The sequence below is a fragment of the Bombus huntii genome, chromosome 8, assembly GCF_024542735.1.
Source record: "Bombus huntii isolate Logan2020A chromosome 8, iyBomHunt1.1, whole genome shotgun sequence".
Lineage (NCBI taxonomy): Eukaryota > Metazoa > Arthropoda > Insecta > Hymenoptera > Apidae > Bombus > Bombus huntii.
This window is the reverse complement of record NC_066245.1, coordinates 13204677-13227664: the sequence shown is the minus strand read 5'-3', so window position 1 is coordinate 13227664 and position 22988 is coordinate 13204677. Positions and strand designations below refer to the sequence as shown.

At 40.6% G+C, this 22988-nt stretch overlaps 2 long non-coding RNA genes and 1 pseudogene across 19 annotated transcripts; 1 reads left to right on the top strand and 2 right to left on the bottom strand.

The window, feature by feature from the left end:
- Window positions 1–39: 39 nt before the first annotated feature.
- LOC126869007 (uncharacterized) lies at window positions 40–7419 on the bottom strand. Of its 18 annotated transcripts, none has more exons than XR_007690792.1 (9): window positions 6922–7419; window positions 6489–6805; window positions 5427–6223; window positions 5000–5052; window positions 4597–4690; window positions 3724–3782; window positions 3478–3537; window positions 2423–3206; window positions 40–418 (listed from the first exon to the last, which is right to left on the bottom strand). It is a non-coding gene; the product is annotated as an uncharacterized LOC126869007 (long non-coding RNA). The 18 variants fall into 18 exon arrangements; XR_007690790.1 differs by lacking the exon at window positions 2423–3206 and adding an exon at window positions 5247–5345 and having other exon boundaries at window positions 6922–7414; XR_007690794.1 differs by lacking the exon at window positions 2423–3206 and adding an exon at window positions 5247–5282 and having other exon boundaries at window positions 6922–7413.
- A 13008-nt stretch (window positions 7420–20427) lies between these two features.
- Window positions 20428–22988, top strand: LOC126869009 (uncharacterized). Its single transcript, XR_007690804.1, has 3 exons — window positions 20428–20602; window positions 21626–21710; window positions 22145–22988. It is a non-coding gene; the product is annotated as an uncharacterized LOC126869009 (long non-coding RNA).
- On the bottom strand, window positions 20458–20576 carry LOC126869089 (5S ribosomal RNA; annotated as a pseudogene).

Below are 22988 nucleotides of genomic sequence, written 5' to 3'. Positions count from 1 at the left end.
ATTTTAATTAACGGTTGCACATGGGCCTATGGTACTTGCCAGTTAAAGTGTAGGTAATAAGTTGAATGGCTAATGTTGACGTTTGGGCTGTTGACGAGTGTGTGAGATTGTTAATAAAAGTAAGAATCCATGGGATGACAGATGCCTTGTTGTTGCTGGACCCTTGACAAGATCGAATTGCGATTTGTATAACCATTTTGCAATACCGCTTGTAATGCACTTGATCGGCGCGAGTAGAGGCAACGCTTACGGCGACTGGCATTCGGCGCCATGTTGTGATAGTGATCTTCAGAGTTCGATTTCGAGATCACTGAGCCTCTGTCAAACGAGAATGCCGTGTACGATATTAAACAGTTGGTGCCATATTGGATGGTAGCTCCCTCCATAATCACATTGCGGTCGGCTGAGATAAGTTGCACTGTTGAGTGTAAGTAATTTTATTTACTTTTCATGATATGAAATATGATATGATAGATGATGAATATGAAGTATGATAGATTTAGATAGATGATATAAGATTTCCCCTATACGTATAGTTTGAACATTGGATGATCACCGGCGCACTGATTTCGGAACTTAGAGACACTGCGAACGAAAATAAAATTATGGTGAAACATTGAATACGAATTCATGAGCTTTGACTATTGTAGTATTTAGCCGTTTCTCTAAGGACAAGGCTAGGGTTGTAGCTTGAATTCAGCCATTAGAGTTATCACGATGGAATAAGGGAATGCAGGGCCTAAGACCGCACATATCGACGGACTCACTTGAAGAAAACTCACTTGAACTAATTCGCAACGACTTCGGTGTCGTGTAAAATTAAGGTAAAAATAAGGAACTTGTTAATTTCCGAAAAGGAGATAAAGTTCTTTTTATTGTTTACTCAATTTATACAATTTTTTCGGTTCGCGATGATACACTTTCGATACTTGGATTAGTTAAGAATTTTTTTTAGACTGACTGGATGATTTTGAAGGGAGCAGCTATATTCTTCCATTCGTTGGAGTGGGAGAAGGTTTTGTTTATACTTAGTGTAAAATTCGGAGAACGGCTGGAGTGATCGAATGCCACTCAGGTGGCTGAGAACGGATGCTGACCGGACGGTCACACGCGATAAGGCGTTCGGAATTTCGGTTTGTTATATACAGCTGCTCGAATTTCGTCTGTGACATCGGCTACGATTTAAGGACACGATAATGGTACAACTCTCTTATGACGAACGCGGCACTGTCCCTGTGCGATTATAAATTGTCCGAGATATGTGATAATGAGCTTGGGCTGGTTACTAAAGTTCAATTCTTCACCTTATTTGTAAAACATTCGAACTGCGACGGAAGGAGATCACCGGTGATCTGTCAATTTTTTTTGCATCTTTTAGTAAATTGTTGAGTGGTCGGAGGATTTTTGCGGCCGCTGGTATGAAACTTTGGTAGAAGTTAATCATACCGGGGTACCTTCGCAGTTGCTTAGTCGTGAGCTTTGGAACGTTCACAATCACTTTAACACGCTCGACCAGCGGCTTAATTCCATCGGCGTTTACGGTGTATCCTAAAAATGTGATTTCGCTCGAACCAAATTCATATTTCGCGGAGTTAATTACGACACCGTAATCTTTTAACCGTTCGAAGTTTCGCAAGTGATCGCGGCGTTGCTGCTTGTCTTCCGAGGCTATCAAGAGATCGTCGATGTACGCGTATACGAAGTCTAAAGCAGGCCAGAATCCGTACATGAATCGTTGCCACGTTTGCGCTATGCTGCTGCAAAGGAGTGCGGAGGTTGTTTGAATGTAAAAAAATGGAAGACAGGACACCCTCCCAGTTCTACAGAGATTTGAAGAAGCTAGCCGCCTTATCGATTTCTGACGACCTCGTTCTGACGCTTTGGAAGAACCGCCTCCCAGTGAATATGCAACGGATCCTGGCTGCCATAATGGAAACAAATCCGAATGACCTCACCACGGTGGCAGACAGGATCCACGAAATAAGCGCAGAACAGCCCGGACAGACAACAACGGACAGCGAGGAATCGAACCGCCCCCAGCCACGAAGTTCGCGGACGAGTAGCGTAAATTCGCGCGCTGCTCCTCGACAGTCGTTGCAAACCACGATCGCGATCCCCGAATATCCGAGACATGACGCAGCAAAATGGTAGGATGCACCGTAAACGTAAAAGTTCCAGAGGCTGCGACTGTTAAGCAACTGCGAATCGTGATCCTCGCCAAATGTCTCGAGAATCGGCACCTGCAGCAAGTCGAGGATGCAGTAGTGAGTCTATCAGCCACGGAACGATACGAAAAATTAAAGAGTGAAATTATCCGGAAACTGGCTGATTCAGACAGCACGAGAATACGAAAGTTGCTGGAGTCTGAAGAAATGGGCGAAAGGAAACCGTCCCAATTTTATCAATACCTAGGAAAACTCACCAGGCACGTAGCATCCCCAGTCGGAGTGTTCGAATCGTCAACAGGTAAGTTTGATCAGGATGAGGAGATTTATTGATTACAAGTTCAAATGAGATGAGGAATTTGATCCTTTCAGTGGACACTAAGAGAACGGCGATGCGTGATTATTGCTTAGTGGAGTGATTTAGCTGCCTGTAACTACTAATATTCGGCGAAAATTAAAAAATTGGTACTTGAGGTTACAGGCGGTTATGTCGATGCTGTGTACAATATAATTTAAAACGATGGAGAAGTTGAGCTTTCCGTGGCTGCGGGAGTGATTGAAATAATATAGAGTGCGTGTGAATTTACAATTTTACATGAGGGATGTGTGTTTTTTTGCTGAATTACCGCGGATTTATAATTAATACCCTTTGGGGAATCGTAGGTGTTTAGTGTTTAAATTGAGCGATGGAGGATATTTTTTTGCGTAGGTGGACAGACAGTGAAGTTGTTTGCATAGGGTGTAAGCCTGTAGGGCGGAGTAGTGCGATAAAATTATAAAAGTTTTTGATTAAGGCGTGTAAATAGTTCGAAAAATTTTAGGTTATGTTGTGCTTGAAAGTCGAAGAGTCGTTACCTGTAAAGAAAGAAATGAGTTTGACGATTAGTTATAATGTTTTTCTAGATGATTATTTTTTTTCATTTAGTTAGTGTAGTATATAGAAAGGTGTACATACCCTTACGAGGTAAAGATTTGTGCGAAGAATGTGCGTTGGATGAGTAAAGAAGGTTTCGTTTTTGAGAGGTAGAATGAAGGATAATTCTGAGAAGTGGAGTTTAATATTACATTTATTAACTACATGATTATGGCAATAAACATTGTGTAGGTACTATAGAGTTTATTGTATTTTTACCTATTTATCAGTATATTGTTTATAGCAATTGACTATTAAGTTTATACGATTGTTTTACTAATATTGACTAGAGAAGGAGGTTTTCTAACTCTCCATTTACCTGCCAATGTTTATGTGTTATTATTAATTATTATTTAGTTGAAAGTATATATGAAGGATGCACCTACTTGCTTTACTTACTTGCACTTTCTTGAGAGCTAAGTTCTTGCTTGGTAGTGTTAGGGGAACGAGGTTTGATATCTGTAAAGTAGATTGGATTACTATTTATGAAGTGGGTCTCATTATGATATCTATTTCTATTATAATAATGGATCATCGTTAGTTGATATGTAAGACGAGTTAGTATTATTTTGATTTGCCTATTTATTATATAATGACAATGAATTATTATACTGTATGCAGTATGTATATATATGAGGTACTTACTTTTAGAGATAATGATAAATCAATGATGGCCTTGTGTCATGCAAAGGAGGTCTTGATGCCTGTAAATAGGTATCGAGTTAGTTTTCTATGTAGAGGACACTATATCTTTGCTCTATTTTGACTAGTAGACATTTACGTTGTATATATTGCTTATTTATTTATTATATGTATGTCGGAGATGAAAGAACACCGGAGCCTTTGGAATTTTGGATAATCCCGCAACATTGTAATCTAGACTCTACTATAGCTGTAATTAAACAATTGTAGTTATTCAATCCGATTGTAATTGTTCGAGAGTTGTGATAATGAACTTGGGCTCGAGGCGACAGCCAGTCGCCGAACGTAGCCGCGGTCACGGGATGAACGCTTCGTCTAACGAAGGTAATGGAGTAATTCTATAGCTCTTCTTAAAAGAAATATTTGTAGCGGCACGCGACAGTAAACATTCGAACGGTTTCTGTCCCGTGGCTCGCTACACGCAGACCCTATTCTTCGAGTAAGATGATTGCCAGATGTCGATGCGTCTCCGCAGTACATGTTCAGCTGAGGGCCCGTTATAAATCTTAACACCTTACGACCAGTAAATATTACGCGTCCGACTTAGATTTTGTGAGCACGTTCATCTATCATCCCGTCGACCGCGAATTCGTTATTGAACCTAGGATCATTGTCATTAGTTTCTCGAGTATCTAATTACCACGGTTATTTGTCCAGTTCTATGATGATCGTATTTGCACTAGTCAATGTCTTCTCTATTGCATAACGACAACGTGTAATCCAATAGAATTTCGTTTCAAATCGAAGATTCGTTTCATGCCCCTAACCCTAATTCTAATGTAAACCCGACATGTATATAGGAAAGGATGTACTTACTCTTAATAGGAGTGTACCCCTACGAGGTAAGACTTGGGCGAAGTGCGGTGATGTGCGAAGAAGGTTTCGATTTTAGGAGGTAGAACAGGATATCCTGAGAAGTGGAGTTTTATATTAAATTATATTAAATTTATATTAATTTTATAATAGCAATATTATTATTATGGCAATAAACATTGTGCAGGTACTATAGAGTTTAGTATTTTTTACCTATTTAACAGCAGATAGTTTATTGTAATTGACTATAAAGTTTATATGATTAATTGTTTACTAATATCAACTAGAGAAGGAGGTTTTTAACTCTCCATATATCTATCAATGTTTATGTGTTTTAATTATTATAATACTTGGTTGTAAGCATATATGAAGGAGGCACTTATTTGCTTTTACTACTTGTACTTACTTGAGAGGTAAGCCTTGGCTTGCGTAGTGTTTAGGGAACGAGGTTTTCGATATCTAAAAATTGACTTTGAATTATTATTCATGAAGTGGATCTCGCTAGGATATCTATATTCAGTTTAATAACGGACCATTGTTGCTTGATTTGTAGAGAGAGTTAATTTATATTTAGTTTTTATATGTTTGATTTTACTTACTATATAATGGCAATAAATTTATATTTTATGTATTTATATATATGAGGTACTTACTTTGAGTGATAGTAATAAATTGATGATGGCATGTGTCTGTCAGCAGGCATCAAGTTAGTTGTGTTAAGAGGATTATTATATTCTCTTGTTTCATTTTAACTAAATGATTGTTATGTTACGCTTTATGCTTTATATTTGCTTTGTCTATTCAAATACATGTACTAGGAATGATGTACTTACTTCTAGTGGGTGCGTGCTCCTACGAGGCAGAGAATTGGGTGATGAATGTGTTGAGGAGCAAATGTAAATTCGCACGTTCGTGGGGAGATGCGATCTCGAGGAAGCGCGCCAACGGGAGTCGTAAATTCCCGTTACGATTGACTAATCGACGCCATGAATCGTTCTTGGTGAACACTGACTTGAGCTGACGTTTGATCGAGACTGGTGTCGTAGAAGTAGTTGACTTGACTCTCTGGATGTCGTAGGAGAAGTAGTTGACTTGACTCTTTGGATGTCGTAGGAGAAGTAGTTGACTTGACTCTCTGGATTTCGGAGGAAAAGTAGGTTACAGCGACGATGCTATGTTGGAGGAAAGCTAGCGATGGGTGTGTCTAGCGCACAGGACCATCGGATTTGTTCATGACATTTTTGGTCAGGAAAGTGAGGGCAGTATACATTGCTTCTGATTGGATAAACGGAGGTTGGTGGACTAGGAAGGATCTTAGCTACCCTCGATAGAAAGTTGTTATTAGGAAGCATCGTACGTGGAAAAACCCAACTTTCCCTTGTCAAGCCGTAGTAAGCAATAGTCTTTAGAAACTAATTTAGAAAAAGACATTTGTTGAGTCTGAAGGACCTTAGCAAGCAAATTACTCGGGTTTTATGACGGGTACTTAGGCTATTGAGGGTACGTCGTAAGGATGAGCGGACGTCTGGTGTCCGTCTGGCCCGCGGTGTATGGCCTGGTCCAGGTAGAGGGTCGCCTGACGTAACAGCAAAGAAGGAGCTGATCTTAGAAAGTAGAATGAAGAATTATCCTGTGAAGAGGAGCTTACTTTAATTATATTATTATATTAATTGACATTGAGTAGGTATTATGGAGTTTACGGTATTTTCACTTATTTATTAGGATACTGTTATTATAATCGACTTTTGATTTTAGAGTTGTACGATTAAATTGTGTTATTAATAATTGACTAGAGAATAAGGTTTTAACTTTCCATATATCTATCAATGTTTGTGTATATTATTATTACTTGGTTGTAAGCATATATGAAGGATGTACTTAGTTGCTTTACGTACTTGTTCTTACTTGAGAGGTAAGCCTTGGCTGGCGTAGTGCTAGGTGAACGAGGTTTTTCGATATCTGAAAGTAGATTTGAATGATTATTTAGTAAGTGAACCTTATTATAATATCTATTTTATTTATTAATGTACTATTGATATGGTACTATGAGATTTATTATATATTAGGCTATTTTACTATAATAGATGACTATGTATTAGATATAGTTGGTATTAGGTATTAGGTAGTTGTATTAGGTATAGGCTGTCAATTGTTCACTCATTATTTCTCGGGCTGCGGAGAGGTTTGCCGATATTGACATCATAATTTAACGCTGTAATGAGAAGAGTATAATTTTAGATATTCACGCGGGGCGGGAATTATTTATATCCATATGTGATATTGATATATTTGAACAATTAAATAAATTTGTTTAATACGAACACACACGTGCACTTCATGGGAACGATTCTCTACTCGTGTGGAGATTATAAGTTGAGCGTATTGCGGGTAATATAGTATCCGTTGTTGAGGGACTTATTTACACTTGCGAAGAAATGTCACTTGCGAATTCCTAAATATGGAATAATTATTAATATAACGCGCACATGGATAAAATAGATGCCATTGTTGTGTAACGACCACCCAAGAGGCAGGCATCTGCTGACATCGGATATATCGATAACACCTAGCATTGTGATAATTAAAAGAAAAGACAACAGCCAGACCCTCACCCATAAGATATGAGTCATAATAAAGAAATAAAAACCCCGGTCAGTAACCTCAGTTTGTAATCTGCAGTTAATAAAGCATATGAATGAGCTATTGCTCATTCTTCTACTTAGAAAACCTCGTTCTTTTATTACGTGACATATGACTGGTGGCTTAGGGCGCACGCGTTGGCGAGGAGCGATGCGCAGGTGAGGTGGTTCGCTGCGTCGATGTCTGGCGTCGCCACCTTATGGGCATCGCTTAAGAGCATGTACGGCCGGCTCAACGAAAGTTCCCTTTTTAAGGAATAAAGTCGGGTCGACCAGAGTTCTATTTATGCTTTATTTTATTTATTGTTATTCGAGCCGAACTTACTTGGTGAATAAATAAGTAATGTGCTGCGTAACGAGGTGTTACTATATGAATTGTGTGGCGAACGGTAGGTTGGAGTATATAGCAGTTGAATCTACAGTACTGCTTAATTATCTATCTATTTATTTATTCAAAAGTCTTTTTACTACTAGTATTGTTTATTTGTTATTTTATTTATTTATTTATTTATATATTTACTTATTTATTTATTTATTTATTCATTTATTACTTATTATTTAGTTCGTTATGTATTTAGTTATTTATTTGGTTGATTATTTATTTGCTTATTTATTCACTTTCTATTCGATTATATATTTTAACTATTTACTTATTTATTTATTTTTATTTATTGTATTATATCATTTGTTTATTTATTTATTTTTATTTATTGTATTATATCATTTGCTTATTTATTTATTTATTTATTTATTTGTATCGTTATTATTTACTCATTTATTATGTATTTATGTATTTATTTATTTATTTTATTTATTTATTTATTATTTATTATAAATTTTTATTATTATTAGTTATTTATTTATATTGTTGCGATCGGCGCATGCATCATTGGGTCTTATGAGAAAGCAGACACTAGCTAGACTATGTAATGTTAGATTTTATAATGTTAGCAAGTTAACGTGTTATATATGTCGGAGATGAAAGGACATCGAAGCCTCCCCTTTGGAACTTCGGGATAATCCCCTAACACCGTAATCTAGATTCTATCATAGGCGTAATTAAACAATTGTCGTCTTTCGATCCGATTGTATTTGTTTGAGATTCGTGATAATGAGCTTGGGCTCGAGGCGACAGCCAGTCGCCGAACGTAGCCGCAGTCACGGGATGAACGCTTTGTCTAACGAAGGTACGGAGTAATTCTATAGCTCTCCTTAAAAGAAATATTTGTAGCGGCACACGACAGTAAACATTCTAACGGTTTCTGTCCCGTGGCCCGCCACACGCAGATCCTATTCTTCGGGTATGATGGTTACCAGATGCCGACGCGTCTCCACAGTACGTGATCAGCTAGCCCGAGGGCCGTTATAAACACTAAGGTCTAGTCACCTAAAGTTCTTCAAACAGACAAACAGTCTTTGTCCCAACTACGGGAAGATAGGAGAGGCCTATTTTTCAACGAACGGCGTCTCCCACCAGCAACTTTCCCTCGAGGGCGGCTAGCATCTTTTTCTAACAACCGATATGGAGATTGACCAATTAGCAGCAACGCCAATTTCCCTCGCCTTCTGAACGAAGGCTACCCTCGACGAATCCGATGATCTCGTGTCCTTAGACACACCCCATCATAGTTTTCCTCCGCAGCATCATCGCGACGGAAAGTCATTCTCTCCTGAGGTCGTATTAGCGAGTACTTTGTGTCTGTACGCTCGGTGGATATTCCACGTTTTAACAAAGAGTTCGACTTAGATATTATGAGCATGTTCATCTATCATCCTGTTGACCGCGGATTCGTTATTGAACCTAAGATCATTGCCATTAGTTTCTCGAGCATCTAATTACCACGGTTACTTGTCCAGTTCTATGATAATCGTATTTGCATTAGTCGAAGTCTTCTGTATTGCATAACAACATCGTGTAGTCCGAACGAAGATTCGTTGGATGCCCCTAACCCTAATTCTAATTCTAATGTAAACCCAACATATATGTCGGGTTAACGATTCTTCGTTTGAATTAGCCATCGTTTTACGAAACAGAGATTATATTTACGCGAATATACAAGATTTTACAAAATATTATGAATATTGAGTTTAATGAATGATAAGATTAACAAACGATAAGTTTAACTAGTGATTAGATTAAAGAATAATAAGTTTAACGAATAATAAGAGTAACGAATAATATGTTTTACGAATAATGAATTTAATTAACGCTATTAACAATGTTCCTGGGTTCAAACGAATCCACGGCCAACGGGATAACTCTTTACTATGCGTAGAATAATTTTAAACACAAAAAAATACGATTGCTGAGACACTCGGTAAATTGCTCGATGTATCACTTTCCAAGGCGATCACACGAAAGAATATCTGATGAAAATCTTTTTCGCTGTACGACTGCATTTGTTTCTTATATGCTCGCTGGAGGCATCGAGAAGGTTCCAATCGCCGTTGCTAGGCAGTTTCTGCCAAGAGTTTGTTGTATACTCTTTGGAAGCATCGAGAAAGATCCAAACGCCGTTGCTAGGCAGTTTCTGTCTGGAATTTGATTCCTAATACAACGTGTGTCCCATTATATCGACATCTCCATAGTACAATTCTATGTGATTTCTAGGGAGAACTATACAACCGATCCACACCTTCGTCAGGCAAAACGTTCATCCGTGACCGTGGCTACGTTCGGCGACCAGTTGACACCTCGAACCCACTTTTGCCATCACAAATATCGAACAATTCCAAATGACAACAATTGCTTAATTACAGCTATGATAAAATCTAGGCTAAAGCACTAGAAGACTTTCCCAAAATTGCAAAGGGAAGGCTCCGGTTTTCCCTTCATCTCTGACATATATATGTCGGGTTTACATTATGATTGGGGTTAGGGGCGTGAAACGAATCTTCGTTTGGATTACACGTTGTCGTTATGCAATAGAGAAGACATTGATTAGTGCAAATACGATTATTATAGAACCGGACAAGTAATCGTGGTAGTTAGGTACTCGAGAAACTAATGACAATGATCCTAGGTTCAATAACAAATCCACGGTCGACGGGATGATAGATGAACGTGCTCACAAAATCTAAGTCGGACGCGTAATATTCACTGGTCGTAAAGGGTTACTCTTTTCATCGATGAGATCGCGAGCGAGGATGACTTTCCCGTCCCGATGATGCCACAGAGGAAAACTATGATGGGGTGTGTCTAAGGACACGAGATCATCGGATTCATCGGGGATATCCTACGTTCGGAATGTAAGGGAAATTGACGTTGCTGCTAATTGGCCAATCTCCATATCGGCAGTTAGAAAAGGATGCTAGCCGCCCTCGAGGGAAAGTTGCTAGTGGGAGTCGCCGCTCGTTGAAAAATAGGTCTCCCCTATTTTCCCGTAGTTGGGACAAAGACTGTTTGTCTGTTTGAAGGACTTTAGTTGACTACATTTTAAGATTTATAACGGGTCCTCGAGCTAGCCGAACATGTACTGCGGAGACGCATCGACATCTGGCAATCATCTTACTCGAAGAATAGGGTCTGCGTGTGACGAGCCACGGGACAGAAACCGTTGGAATATTTACTGTCGCGTATCGCCACGAATATTTCTTTTAAGGAGAGCTATAGAATTACTCCATACCTTTGTTAGACAAAGCGTTCATCCCGTGACCGCGGCTACGTTCGGCGACTGGCTGTCGCCTCGAGCCCAAGCTCATTATCACAACTCGCGAACAATTACAATCGGATTGAATAACTACAATTGTTTAATTACAGCTATAGTAGACTCTAGATTACAATGTTGCGGGATTATCCAAAATTCCAAAGGCTCCGGTGTTCTTTCATCTCCGACATATATATATGTACAAGATGTTTTTATTTATCTATTTATCTATTTCTTTAGTTATATATTATTGCTATTATATTTATATCTGTATTGGTTGTTTTTGATGACGACCTGGTGAGTTTAGTGGATACGTTCGGAAGGTAATATGGTTAAGCTGTTGACGACTTGGCGATTTCCATGGACTTAAAACTTTAAAACAATATGGACAGGTTAAACAAGAATAATAAACTTACGGCGCAGGGGGTTTCGGAGCCCCCAGGCCCCGTCGGGGACACGAGTGGCTTTCCAGGCTCGACCCGACGGTCATCAAGCTACTGGAAGAACGGCGGGGGGGAGGTGGAATCCCAGGCATCCTCTCGTACGGTAAAAGCGACTGGGGAGAAGGTGGGAAGTAGAAAGCTGGCATTAGGAGGAGAGAAACCGAGGAAGGTTGCAGATATAAAGTTAAGTGACAAAGTCACAATTTCAGTGATTCCGAGAGCTAAAGGGAAGGAAGAAGGTGACCCGTTTAGACCAAGTAAAAAAATACAAAGGAGTCCTACGACTGGTGGCAGGGCTGATGTCGAAGTGGTCGAGGAATCAGAAGGTTCCTATCGAATCAGAGATAGCGACCACAGCACGCCAGTGGTAGTGAGAGGAGGGGCACCCGTCAAACGATTGGCTAGAAAGGTAATAGAGGAAAGCAGCAGGACGAGACGGGCAAGGGCGGCTATGGTAAGCGAAATAGATAATAGCGCCAGGGATGATACACAGACCAGTGATGTGGACGAGGAAGAAGTAATGATATAAAGGGCGGAACTGAAAGGGTTCACGCAAGCCCTAGCCGGCGCTGTCCAGATGCTTAATGTTGTGGTGAGAAAATTCAAGCTGGACAAAGACAAAGATGAAGGGATCAGAGAGATCGGTAACTTAATAAAGGGTATGCTATCGTCCCTGGAACAGTGTGGAGAACAAAAAGCAAGGAGGAGGAAGAGGAGACGAGTGCCTGTTGAGGCGGAGAGCAGCATTAATAGGACAGTAGTTATGAAGGAAATGACGGTGAACAAAGGCAGTTACCCCAAAAGGAAGGTGATATCGCCGGCCGAGATTACGGGGATGGATGAACGTAAAAGGCCCAGGAAAGGAGAGGTCATCTACGCCGAAGCATGTGGGAAAGAAAGAAGGAATCTTGTGATGGACGAGGATTATAATGAGGACTCGGAAGGATGGAGGAGAGTGGCAATAAGAAAAAGAGAGAGGAGAGCTCCCTTGGCACAGGATATTCCTAGTGTGCATCCGGGCAACAACAGAGAGGTGGTCCCGGAAGGTAAGGGTGTGTCAAGGAACAGAGAAGGAGGGAGGCGATACTCGTGAAAGTTGAAAAGGGATGTGAGTGGCTGCAAGTTTATAGAAGAATAATGGCGGCCAGGAGCACATTGGAGGGAGCCACGGGGGTCCCTCCAAGGACGAGAGCGGGCCACATTCTGATTGAATTTGACAGGACGGTGGCGGTTAACGAGGTGGCGGCCAAGTTGAGGGCCGCTTTGAGGGATAGTACGGAGGTGACTGCCCTGGTGAATAGGGCGACCCTACAGATCAAAAACATTGATCTCCTCACCAGCAAGGAGGAGCTGGTGGACGATATTAGAGCGCAATGGGGGATTGAGGACAATATTGACATTGAGGTGAAATCTATAAAGATGGCACCATGGCGGTCGTGGTACTCCCTGCGATCGGAGTTTCCAATGAAGAGAGAGACAGAGTTCGGCTCGAGACGTGGAGGTCGGCGGACGTGTCTTGGATCGTTCCCGCCAACAGCATATATTTTCATATATTTTAGTGCATAATGAGACGTGTGTGATCGTATAATAAAATAAAGTGTAACGAGAGCTCCTAATAGTGTTATTGTGGGGTGTGTTTTACATATTTTATATAAGTATAATAAATGACAGAAAATCGTTACGACGAAGAAAACAATAACGTACTATCAAATACTGAAAACGAAGCAGTGGACTATTAGTGGACAATAAGGAGTCGTAGTTACATTATAGTTGTATTATAGTAATTAAATAGGGCATTTTAACCGTATATAATTACTAATATTGTTAAAAGAAACGTAATGGTTAAGTTGAGGTTATAGCCGTTATATTGTCGGTACTAGCTGGGTATATTATGATAAATATGAAGTGATTGAGAAGTTTTTCTGTGGCTACGATGCATAGATAATAAAGAGTAATGCGAGTGGATATAATTATGCGTGGGATGTGAGCCCTCGGCTGAATCGTAGTTGATTTTGAGACAATACCCCATCGTAGTATCGTTGTCGGTTACATGATAACAATTTTGGTTTTGTTTGGGATAAATAAAAATATTTTATCATATAAATGTGCATGTGGAAGGATTATTTATTCGATAAGCAATCCATTTTTAAGGATAAGATGTGCGAAAAAAAGTATTGGGATTTCAGAATTAGTCGGAATACGAAGGCCGACACGGGATAGGTTATGTTCCTCGTAGCGTGTGTAAAATTAAGTAATATTATGATATAATGATAAATAGTTGCCATGTTAAAGATGTAGTTGTTTATTATGGTTAAGCTCGAAGGTTTTAGTGGAGGAAATCCAATATCGGTACGTGCTTGGAGCAGGAGTGTTGACGGGTGGTTACCTACAAATAAGAATCAGATGGGCAAGTTGTTATTTATTTAGGTAGTACAAGTGCCTATATGCGTTTAGTTATCTTAAATTTTCAGTGTAAGCATAAGAATGAATGTACTTACTCTTTAAGAGGTAGATTATGCCAACCGATGAGGATGTAGTATAGCAAAGGAGGTTTCGAGACCTGTCAACAAGTATCGAATAATGATTAATACGACAGGGGGTTTACAATAATTATATTACAATAATTATATTAAATTGACATTGAGATGGATTCCTCTAGCCTAGACTGTGTAGCTATTTATATTTATAGTAAGTTACTTCTCTAGATTAAGTGTCTTTTACTTATAAAGATGGCTACGTTAAATGGTTTGTATTTTATATCATAAGTAATTGAGAGGAACTTAACTGTTTCTATGAAGCAGAGTGTATACTGCGAAGGAGGTGACGATACCTAAAATAGTTAAAACGAGGATTATGGTGATAGGTTGCTACCTTACTTTTATTAAGTTAATATGAAATAGTGTTTTATAAGGTTAGCTGGTAGCTATTTATATATGCGATGGATTATTTACTAGATAAGTGTTTTGGTTTTACTTACGATGACTGGCTAGTTTTAAGTGCTTTTATTCTTGTTTGTTATAAGCGAATGAGAGGGATGAACCTGTTATGCGAGGTAGAGATTGTGTTGCGAAGGAAGGGGCGATATCTGAAATAGTCAAAAGAGGTTTATTGTGATAGGTGGTTACCCTATTTATATTAACTGACATTAATGGACTTTAAGATTGTGTTTTATAGGTTGTTGCAGCTATTTTTATATATGTGACAGAGTAATTTCTAGATTATGGGCTGTTAGTTTTACTTACAAAGACTGCCTAGTTTTAAGTGTTTTTGTATTCTTATGTATTATAAGTGAATGAGAGGGGTGGACCGGTATATGAGGTTGAGTGTATACTGAGAAGGAGATTGCGATACCTGAAATAAGGTATAATGAGGATTAGTGCGATAGGTGGCTACCCTAGTTATATTAATTGATAGGAAATCATGTTATAAGGTTAGGTAGTAGCTATTTATATATGCGAGGGATTATATACTAGATTGAGTGTCTTTGGGTTTTTACTTACAACGACTGGCTAGTTTTAAGTGTTGTATTCTTATTTATTGTAAGCGAATGAGAGGGATTAATCTGTTATGTAAGGTAGAGATGGTACTGTGAAGGAGGTTGCGATACGTAAAATAAGTCAAAAGAGGATTATTGCGATAGGTGGCTACCTTACTTATGTTAAATTGACATTTAGATTGTGTTTATAAGGTTATTTAGTTGCTATATGTGATAGATTATTTTCTAGACTAAGTGTTTTTGGTTTTTACAACGATTGACTAGTGCTAAGTGTTTTGTATTCTTATTTACTATAAGCGAATGAGATAGTCTTAAGTGCTTTGTATTCTTATTTATTATAAGCGAGTGAGAGGAATGTACCTGTTGTATGAAGTAGAGATTACTGCGAAGGAGGTTGCGATACCTGTAAATAAATACAGAATAAAGAGTATTGTGACAGATGGTTTTGTACGGCATATATTAAATTGAAGTGAGATGGTGTTTTTTTTTAAACCCAAGGAGTGGAGATATTTTATTTTATTTTACTTTACTTTATTTTATATATATATTAGGCAATATCCCTTGTTTAGTGCTTGTTTATTGTTTAGTTTTTGTTTAGTGTTTGTATTACTTATGTCGATTGACTTTTAAGTGCTTTTTACTTTTTACTTTTACTTTTTACTTTTTACTTTTTACTTTTTACTTTTTACTTTTTACTTTTTACTTTTCAGTTATTATAAGCAAACGAGAGGGACATACCTGTTTCTGCGAAGTAGAAAATTAAGATTGACACTTGCATGGACTTGACGTTGCAGGATTGATACCTATGATAATAAAATGAGAATGAATCAAGTGGGTATATCAGTTGCGAGGAAGCCGGGTACTTACAGCTTAGTGCTTATAAGAAATTGCAAGAAATTATTAGGAGTTAACGTGCGGGGTCATAATATCGGTAATTAGAGATGAGATATCGGTGGATGTGGGATGGTGCGCCGTTTGTAGACAATGACGGAGAAGGGATTTGCCACGCGTGGCCCAGCTACGAGAGGTTAGGCGGATCGCGTATGTACCTTTTCGTATGTTTCTTCATTGGATACAATGAACGAAGGAGGATTAAAATGGCATGAGAATAGACGCACTGTCACACGTTCGATTTGGCCGATGCAAGTTAGTAAAACTGGGTTGACTGTAGCCTCGGTGAGACAATTGACAAATGTGCAGCGCTGCTATAGGTGCCATATGTTGGGGCATGTGGTGGCGAAGTACACGGTAATATGCCCTGGTAAGGAACTGTGTAGGAGATGTGGAAGTGCGGAACATGTTATGAGTGAGTGTAACAAAGAACTTAAATGTGCCATGTGTACGAGGTATGGGAGTGTAAATGTGAAGCATATAACTGGTTCGTTAGCGTGCCCCTTGGTGCGCCTAGGTGTTAGAAACATTAGACGGGGGCCCAATTAGGGTCATCCAAATAAATTTGAACAGATGCAGGCTTGTTCAAGATCTGATGATGCAGTGTGTATGTGAAAACAGGGTGGACATTATGGTCATCGCTGAGCCCTATAGGCAGTTGCCTTATTGGTTTAATGATGAGGGCGGGGACGCATTCATATGGGTCACCCTGTTTAATGGAAAACAGGCGATGAGCGAGACCCTGATCAGGAATGTAGGGATTGTAAGAGTCAGGGTCTGCGATATGTTTTGCGTCTGTGGGTATTGTTTCCCTAACAAGAGCAAGGATGAATCTAATGAGTATCTAAAGGAACTGCAAGGGGTTATAAAGGAAGGGAGGAAAAGAGCACCGGAACTGATGGTTGCCGGTGATTTCAATGCTAAATCCCTGGTATGGGGGGGGGGGGGGTTAGGACGGAACGTAGGGGAGCATGTCTGCTGGACGTTATAACGAGAAATGAGTTGATACCTATCAGGACGACGGGAAACTATTCCTTCCTGAGAAATGGAAGGACTAGTTTCCCGTATATATTTAGTGTTAATCGACGAATGAGGCTGAGTTGGAGGGGGAGTAGGGTCTTAGACTGGTACTCAGCCTCTGACCATTTTTATATTATGCACACTTTTAGGAATAATGTTAAGCCGGTGGTTGGTGGCGCGTTTAAATTCATGACGGAAGAGATGGATATGGAGACGTTTTTAAATAAATTTGATAGGATTTATAAGGACAATTTTTTAAAATTTGACGAGACGGCGAACGACTACAGAAGAGTCTGGAGCATACGTGTGCCGTGGATTTGAGGAAGAGGTACCCGGTAAGTGGAAGAAGAAACACAAATTATTGGTGGAATGGAGAGCTCGCAACGTTAAGGAGCAAAACTCTTAGGACTAGAAGAAGAACACAGCGAGCGGTGGCGACCCGCAAGGATGATGCTGAAGTCCTGGTGGCCGAATTTAAGGAAGCAAGAAAGCTATTAAAGAGGGCGATCGAGCGTAGTAAGGAGGAGAGTTGGAAGGGGTTCTGCGCCACCTTAGACCAATATCCATGGGGCAGACCGTATCGAGTTGTAAGGAGCAGAATGATGCGGTCGGTACCAATGGAGCCCCTTGGAAGAGATAGAGTGGCTGGAATCCTGGATGACCTCTTTGTCACCAGGCAGGAACTGCGACCGGTCTTACAAGAAGAGACATCGACTCAACCTGACGAAGAAGGAGGGTTACTCATAGATGAAGAAGATCCGAAGATGGCCGTTGGGAAATGCGATCCCAGGAAGGCGGTTGGAGTGGAGGGGATCCCTGGAATTATTGTAAGATTGCTGGCGCAACGAAGATCGAGCGTACTCCTCGGGTGGGGGTGCTCAATGGAATTAACATCTACGGAAAAATACCGGCGGTATGGTAGGAGCCCAGGGTTGTGCTTATACCCAAGCCCGGAAAAGATCTAGCAACGTCATCGGCGTACAGGCCGATTAGCATATTGCCGACGTTGAGCAAGGTGTGGGAGCACACGCTCAAAATGCTCATTGAGAAGAGCATTGGTCAGGATCCCTTCCACAGAGACCAGTATGGCTTTAGGAGAAGGAGGGGAACTCTTGAAGCCCTGGATAGAACGGTCGCAGTTGCTGAAGAATGTAGAAGGAAGGGCCTGGTGTGCGTTCTGGTAGCCTTGGATGTGAAGAACAGTTTCAATACCTTAAGGTGGGATAAGATGTTGGAAGAGGTGCGAAGGAGATGGCTACCGGGACGATTACAGGAGATAATAGAGGACAATTTGACCGCGAGGAGAATTTTGGTGTACTGCCGGGACGGTGTCGTAAGGAGGAACGTTTATGCGGGGGTTCCACAGGGGTCGGTTTTAGGACCGCTACTGTGAAATCTCGTGTATGACGGGGTGCTTGAGACGCTGGACCGGGAGAAGGATACTGAAGCAGTAGCGTTCGCCGACGACCTGGCGGTTCTACTCAAGGTCAGAGGGTCCCAGGGTATCGAAGAGAAGATAAGGGCAGTCATAGCCTTGGCGACCATGTGGTGTCGCGAGGCTGGATTACACTTGGCCGGGGAGAAGGCGGAGGTTATCCTCTTAACGAGAAAGAGGATACCGACTAGTTTTAACTTTGACGTGGGGCATGGGGGGGGGGGAGGATTTCCACTAGCCGAACTGTGCAGTATCTACGGTTAGTGTTGGACAGTGCTAGGGGATTCCCCCTCCCTCCCTTGAAGCAGTTTATGACAAAGCGGAACGGTTCTTGGGCGCCATACGGAGCCTACTCCCTAACGTGAGCGGGTCTAACGACGTAGTAAGAAGATTATATTATGGCATTTGGGAGTCTGTGGTTCTGTATGGCGCACCGATATGGGCCTCCTCTCTGAGAAGAGACAGCAATAGCTCAGCAGAAATCCTGAGATAACGGCTAGCAGATGGCATGAAAAGATGGAAGAATTGAAGACTCAAGCGGAGGAGAAGTGAAGGCTGGAATGGACATTCCACAATCCCTACAACTGGACCAGGAGACTGATTGACGACCCGTTGGTGTTTTACAATAAGAGCAGAAAGATAAACTACCATACGATGCAGATCCTGACCGATCACGGTATCTTTAATTGGTATCGACATAGGATCGGTAAGGAGACACATACCAGTTGTTGGGATTGTGGTGCCGTTCTGGATGACGCCGAACATGTCTTCTTCCGGTGCCCCAAATGGGCAGTGGAGAGGGCGGATTTGGAGGCTGAACTTGGTGATGAGTTCAGTCTGGAGAACCAGGTTCTAGAGAAAATGGCCGCGGAGTATTGTTTGTGGAACAAATTTTATCAATTCTGCACAAAGGCGATACAATGCCGGCTTAGAAAGGAAAGAGAGATGGAGGTTTCGCGAAGAAGGGAAAGAAGGAGGAGAAGAAATATGTAAGGAAGAAGAGAAGATGGATAAAGATGGCACGTGTGTGCGTAGAGGCTAACCCGAAGTAATGTCGAATTGTACCGGGTTGGTACCTCGAGTACCGCAATATAGGGATTATGAGGAGGGGTTTTTAGTGGGTATGGCGATACCACCTGCCGAGTCCCACATAATCTGGTGACACGAATCACTGGGCATGCGTAATAGCATTTTCCCCTCCTCACGCAAACAAAAAGGTAAATTTGATCACATACACATACACATACACATATCGTGATGCAATATTCGCAATGCTACCGATATTGTCTAACGTGTATCGACCGGTTGTCGCGTTGGCCCGAAGCAATACCCGACATGGAAGCGTCAACCGTTGCTTCAGTTCTCCTTTCCATTGTACCATCGAAAATAACAACCGATCAAGGACGCCAATTCGAGTCACAGTTGTTTAAGGAACTATGCCGGTTCTCGGTATCAAACATTTACACACGACGGCCTATCGTCTCGCGCCCAACGGGATGGTAGAGCGCCTACGTCGACAGTTGAAAGCGGCAATTAACACGTTGAGCTCGGCGCCGAAATTGCCGTCTTTACCGTTCAGTCGGCAGGGAGCGAGCGCTGAAGTGATACAATGGAACATTGAAGTCTCCCGCTGCGATGCATTTGTCACCCAACGATTGGAAATACTGTTCCCATTTTTGTAATGTCATTTCGTGTCGCGGTGGTGCATTTACTGCTGATATCTGGAAGTAATTGCTGTTAGTCTGTATTGTAACGGTGGTTTCTTGAACGTGTTCCTGATTAATTTGACTATGTAAGTGGTGTTTGACATCGTTTCTTATTATCACACAGCACCTCCGCGTGCTTTTCCCGAGGGTTGCCTGGAGATGGTGCAATATAGTATTTTCATGTAGCTTTTTGGAGCGAAATATGTCTATGAAATAAGTAATATGTCAATATTATTGTTATACAGAAATGTTTTCATTTCGAGGGCCCGTTATTGTAGACCATTGGAGTTCTTAGTTGCTATTTTCGGCGTGTCCATTTCTATTTTTACTTTTTTTTTATATTTACGTGGAGGAAATCCGCACGGACGCCAGACCACTTCTGGGGAAAGCGGCGTGGTAGTGTCGGACTCCAACCGACTAAAACCTCCACGATGACCGTCCTGTCCTGGCTGCGATCGAGAGAGGCCCCGGAGCGGTGTGTGGCCATTGTCACACCGCGCCTCGTCGCTGGAGCTGCCGTGCCAGGAAGCCCGGTTCCCCTACCGGACTGCTTGGCGGCCCCGAGGCGCTGAGCCGCCAGCGCGCTTCGCCAACGCCACACGGAGTTCCCAGGCGATCACCCATCCAAGTACTATCCGTACCCGACGCTGTTTAACTTTCGTGATCTGACGGGAACGAGTGCACTCAGCGCGGTCAGGGCGTTGGCATTTCTATTTTTTACTTAACGTGTTTGTAAGTAGTTGTAGCATGACTGCAATTTGTTGTGTTTGTTGTCTGAGTACTGCATTTTGCTCACATATTTTTGTTGACATTTCAGTGTTTTTGATGGATTGCTTGAGCAGTTCCTTGATTTCTGCAGCGTCGTTATTGTTGTTTTGATTTTGGTTGTTTAAGGGTGGTGTTTAGTTAGTTACTTGTGCATAACTTCGGCTACCAAAGGTGTTAATGGGGTAGAACTGATGCCGATGGAATTTGACGAAATCGTTATTGTGTTTAAATGTTACATTCATACATTAGTTGTCGTAGAATATCGAGACTACGTGATAAGTAACACACATTTTGAGTCGATTCGTTAATTTTCCCACGATCAATCTATCAAGTTACGAGACGAGAAATTTTTAATTTATAATAAAAATGTATGAGATTACCTTCGTTTATCTTCCGAGCGTGTACGCTTTTTCTAAGATCCGTAGCGCAAAGAACAATTCTTTCTCCAACGGTTTCTTTGGTACATATTATAGCATCGCCAGAACACTGTTTACGAAAGACCGACGAAACACATACAGTGTTGCGATAAAGCGTAGGTGCCGACAGGCCGAAAGTGTCGGGAAACTTCAATAGGCCTAATGGCCCATCGATATTCCTTTAGTCCTTCCATCAAATAATCGGAAGAAGGCGTATATAACCAAAATAGCAGACGGTTACGAACACGTGCGTAGTGGGGATATTGAAAGATGACAAAGGGAAGAAAATTATTACTGGACGTCTAGGTTACATTATCGAGAACACAAAAGGGAGACAAATATGTCCTGACCATACAGGATCTATTGACCAAGTGCTCCCTTGAAATTCCTATTGTAGCGGTTCATGGCCATAAAGAAAGTTTCAGGGTTCAAGCGCATGTGCTGGCCTGTGAAATGCGACGTCCGAGGTCAGGACGTCGTCAAAGAATAGACCCTATGACTTACAATAAAGCGTAAGTGTTTTCGATAAAGAAAACTGATCCCTACCCCAGAAGAAAACATTCTGTTTCAGGCACCTCGGCATCCTATATGAATGGAAACGAGGAAAGGCTAGAGAGACGCAGAGAGATAAACTGATCAGTGAAGTCGAGTAAACGGTGAGTATGCGAAGAAGAATACCAGTACGGCCCAGGCAACGCGTGCTGGTAAAACTGTCAGGTCTTCCTCGTACATGTCCTACCACCTCACTGATAAAATAAATCTAAAATAAAATCTGAAAATAAAATCTAAGGAATATTACAACAGACGGATCAATAAACAAAATTTCAAAATGGTAGATTTGTTACATTTAATGAAAGAACTTAGTAGAGGGAAATCTCAAACGGATATACAGAACCTCATAAAGTTCCCAATATTTTTAAGTACTATAATATTGAAATCGAAGTAAAAGGAATGCCACGATCAATACATATAAATAAATTAAAATTAACGCGCAGTCGCAATAGATAGTGACGAGCCTACAAACAGGCGGACCAAACACAACAAAGAAAAGCAACACGTTAATAATGAAAATTTTTCCTATTATATACAGTATGGGCGTCGTTTTTTATGAACAAGAACAAGGAGAGGAATTCTACGGTCCTTGGAATGGAGAACTTCCAGCTTATCACCCAGAAGTGTATGGATAATTACTCACTTACTGTTACCAATTAATTAAAATATCTTCGACCTTATCATTTGTCAAAACTGTTATTACAATGTAGATAAAATGCCAAAAGCAAGAAGGAATTGTAGAGGCTATAATCCAGAATGATAGAGCTCTGTATACGACTGTTAAACCCGATATTTCGTTATCGAACTCACGATAAGAATAAATATAATGACCGAGCCCTTCTCGCTGGGCCATTCGATTGTTGCATATTCACTACCGTAATCTCCAGGTCGCAATATACATTGACAAATTTTGAACAGATGTTACGATAATAAAATGAGCCGTGACACTTTTACAATTTATGATTTTACAATCCGCGGGAAAATAACGTACTCAATATTCTGATTTGTGACTCAACAAAAATAAAGAAACAAATTTATACGTTCTCTGTATTGCATATCTCGTTGAACATATGGAAAATCGCTAGTAGCACATAGATTATGAAGATACATTTTGCTGGTTATGATATATTAATCCTAGTTTTTCAGTACTATATCATATTTGGATTTAGGCTTGAAGAACACTTCTTCTTTACTAGTGTTGCTGTTTTTAAGATCTGTTTCTCGTAGTAGGTCTATAGAATTGTATTATATATTCAACATTATTCATGAATATATTATGAAAATTATGTAAGAAAATTTAAATAAAAGGCAAATTTGAGGTAACAAACTGATAGAGCATGTTATACAAAATATGTTGTAAAACGAATAAACTCACTTCACTT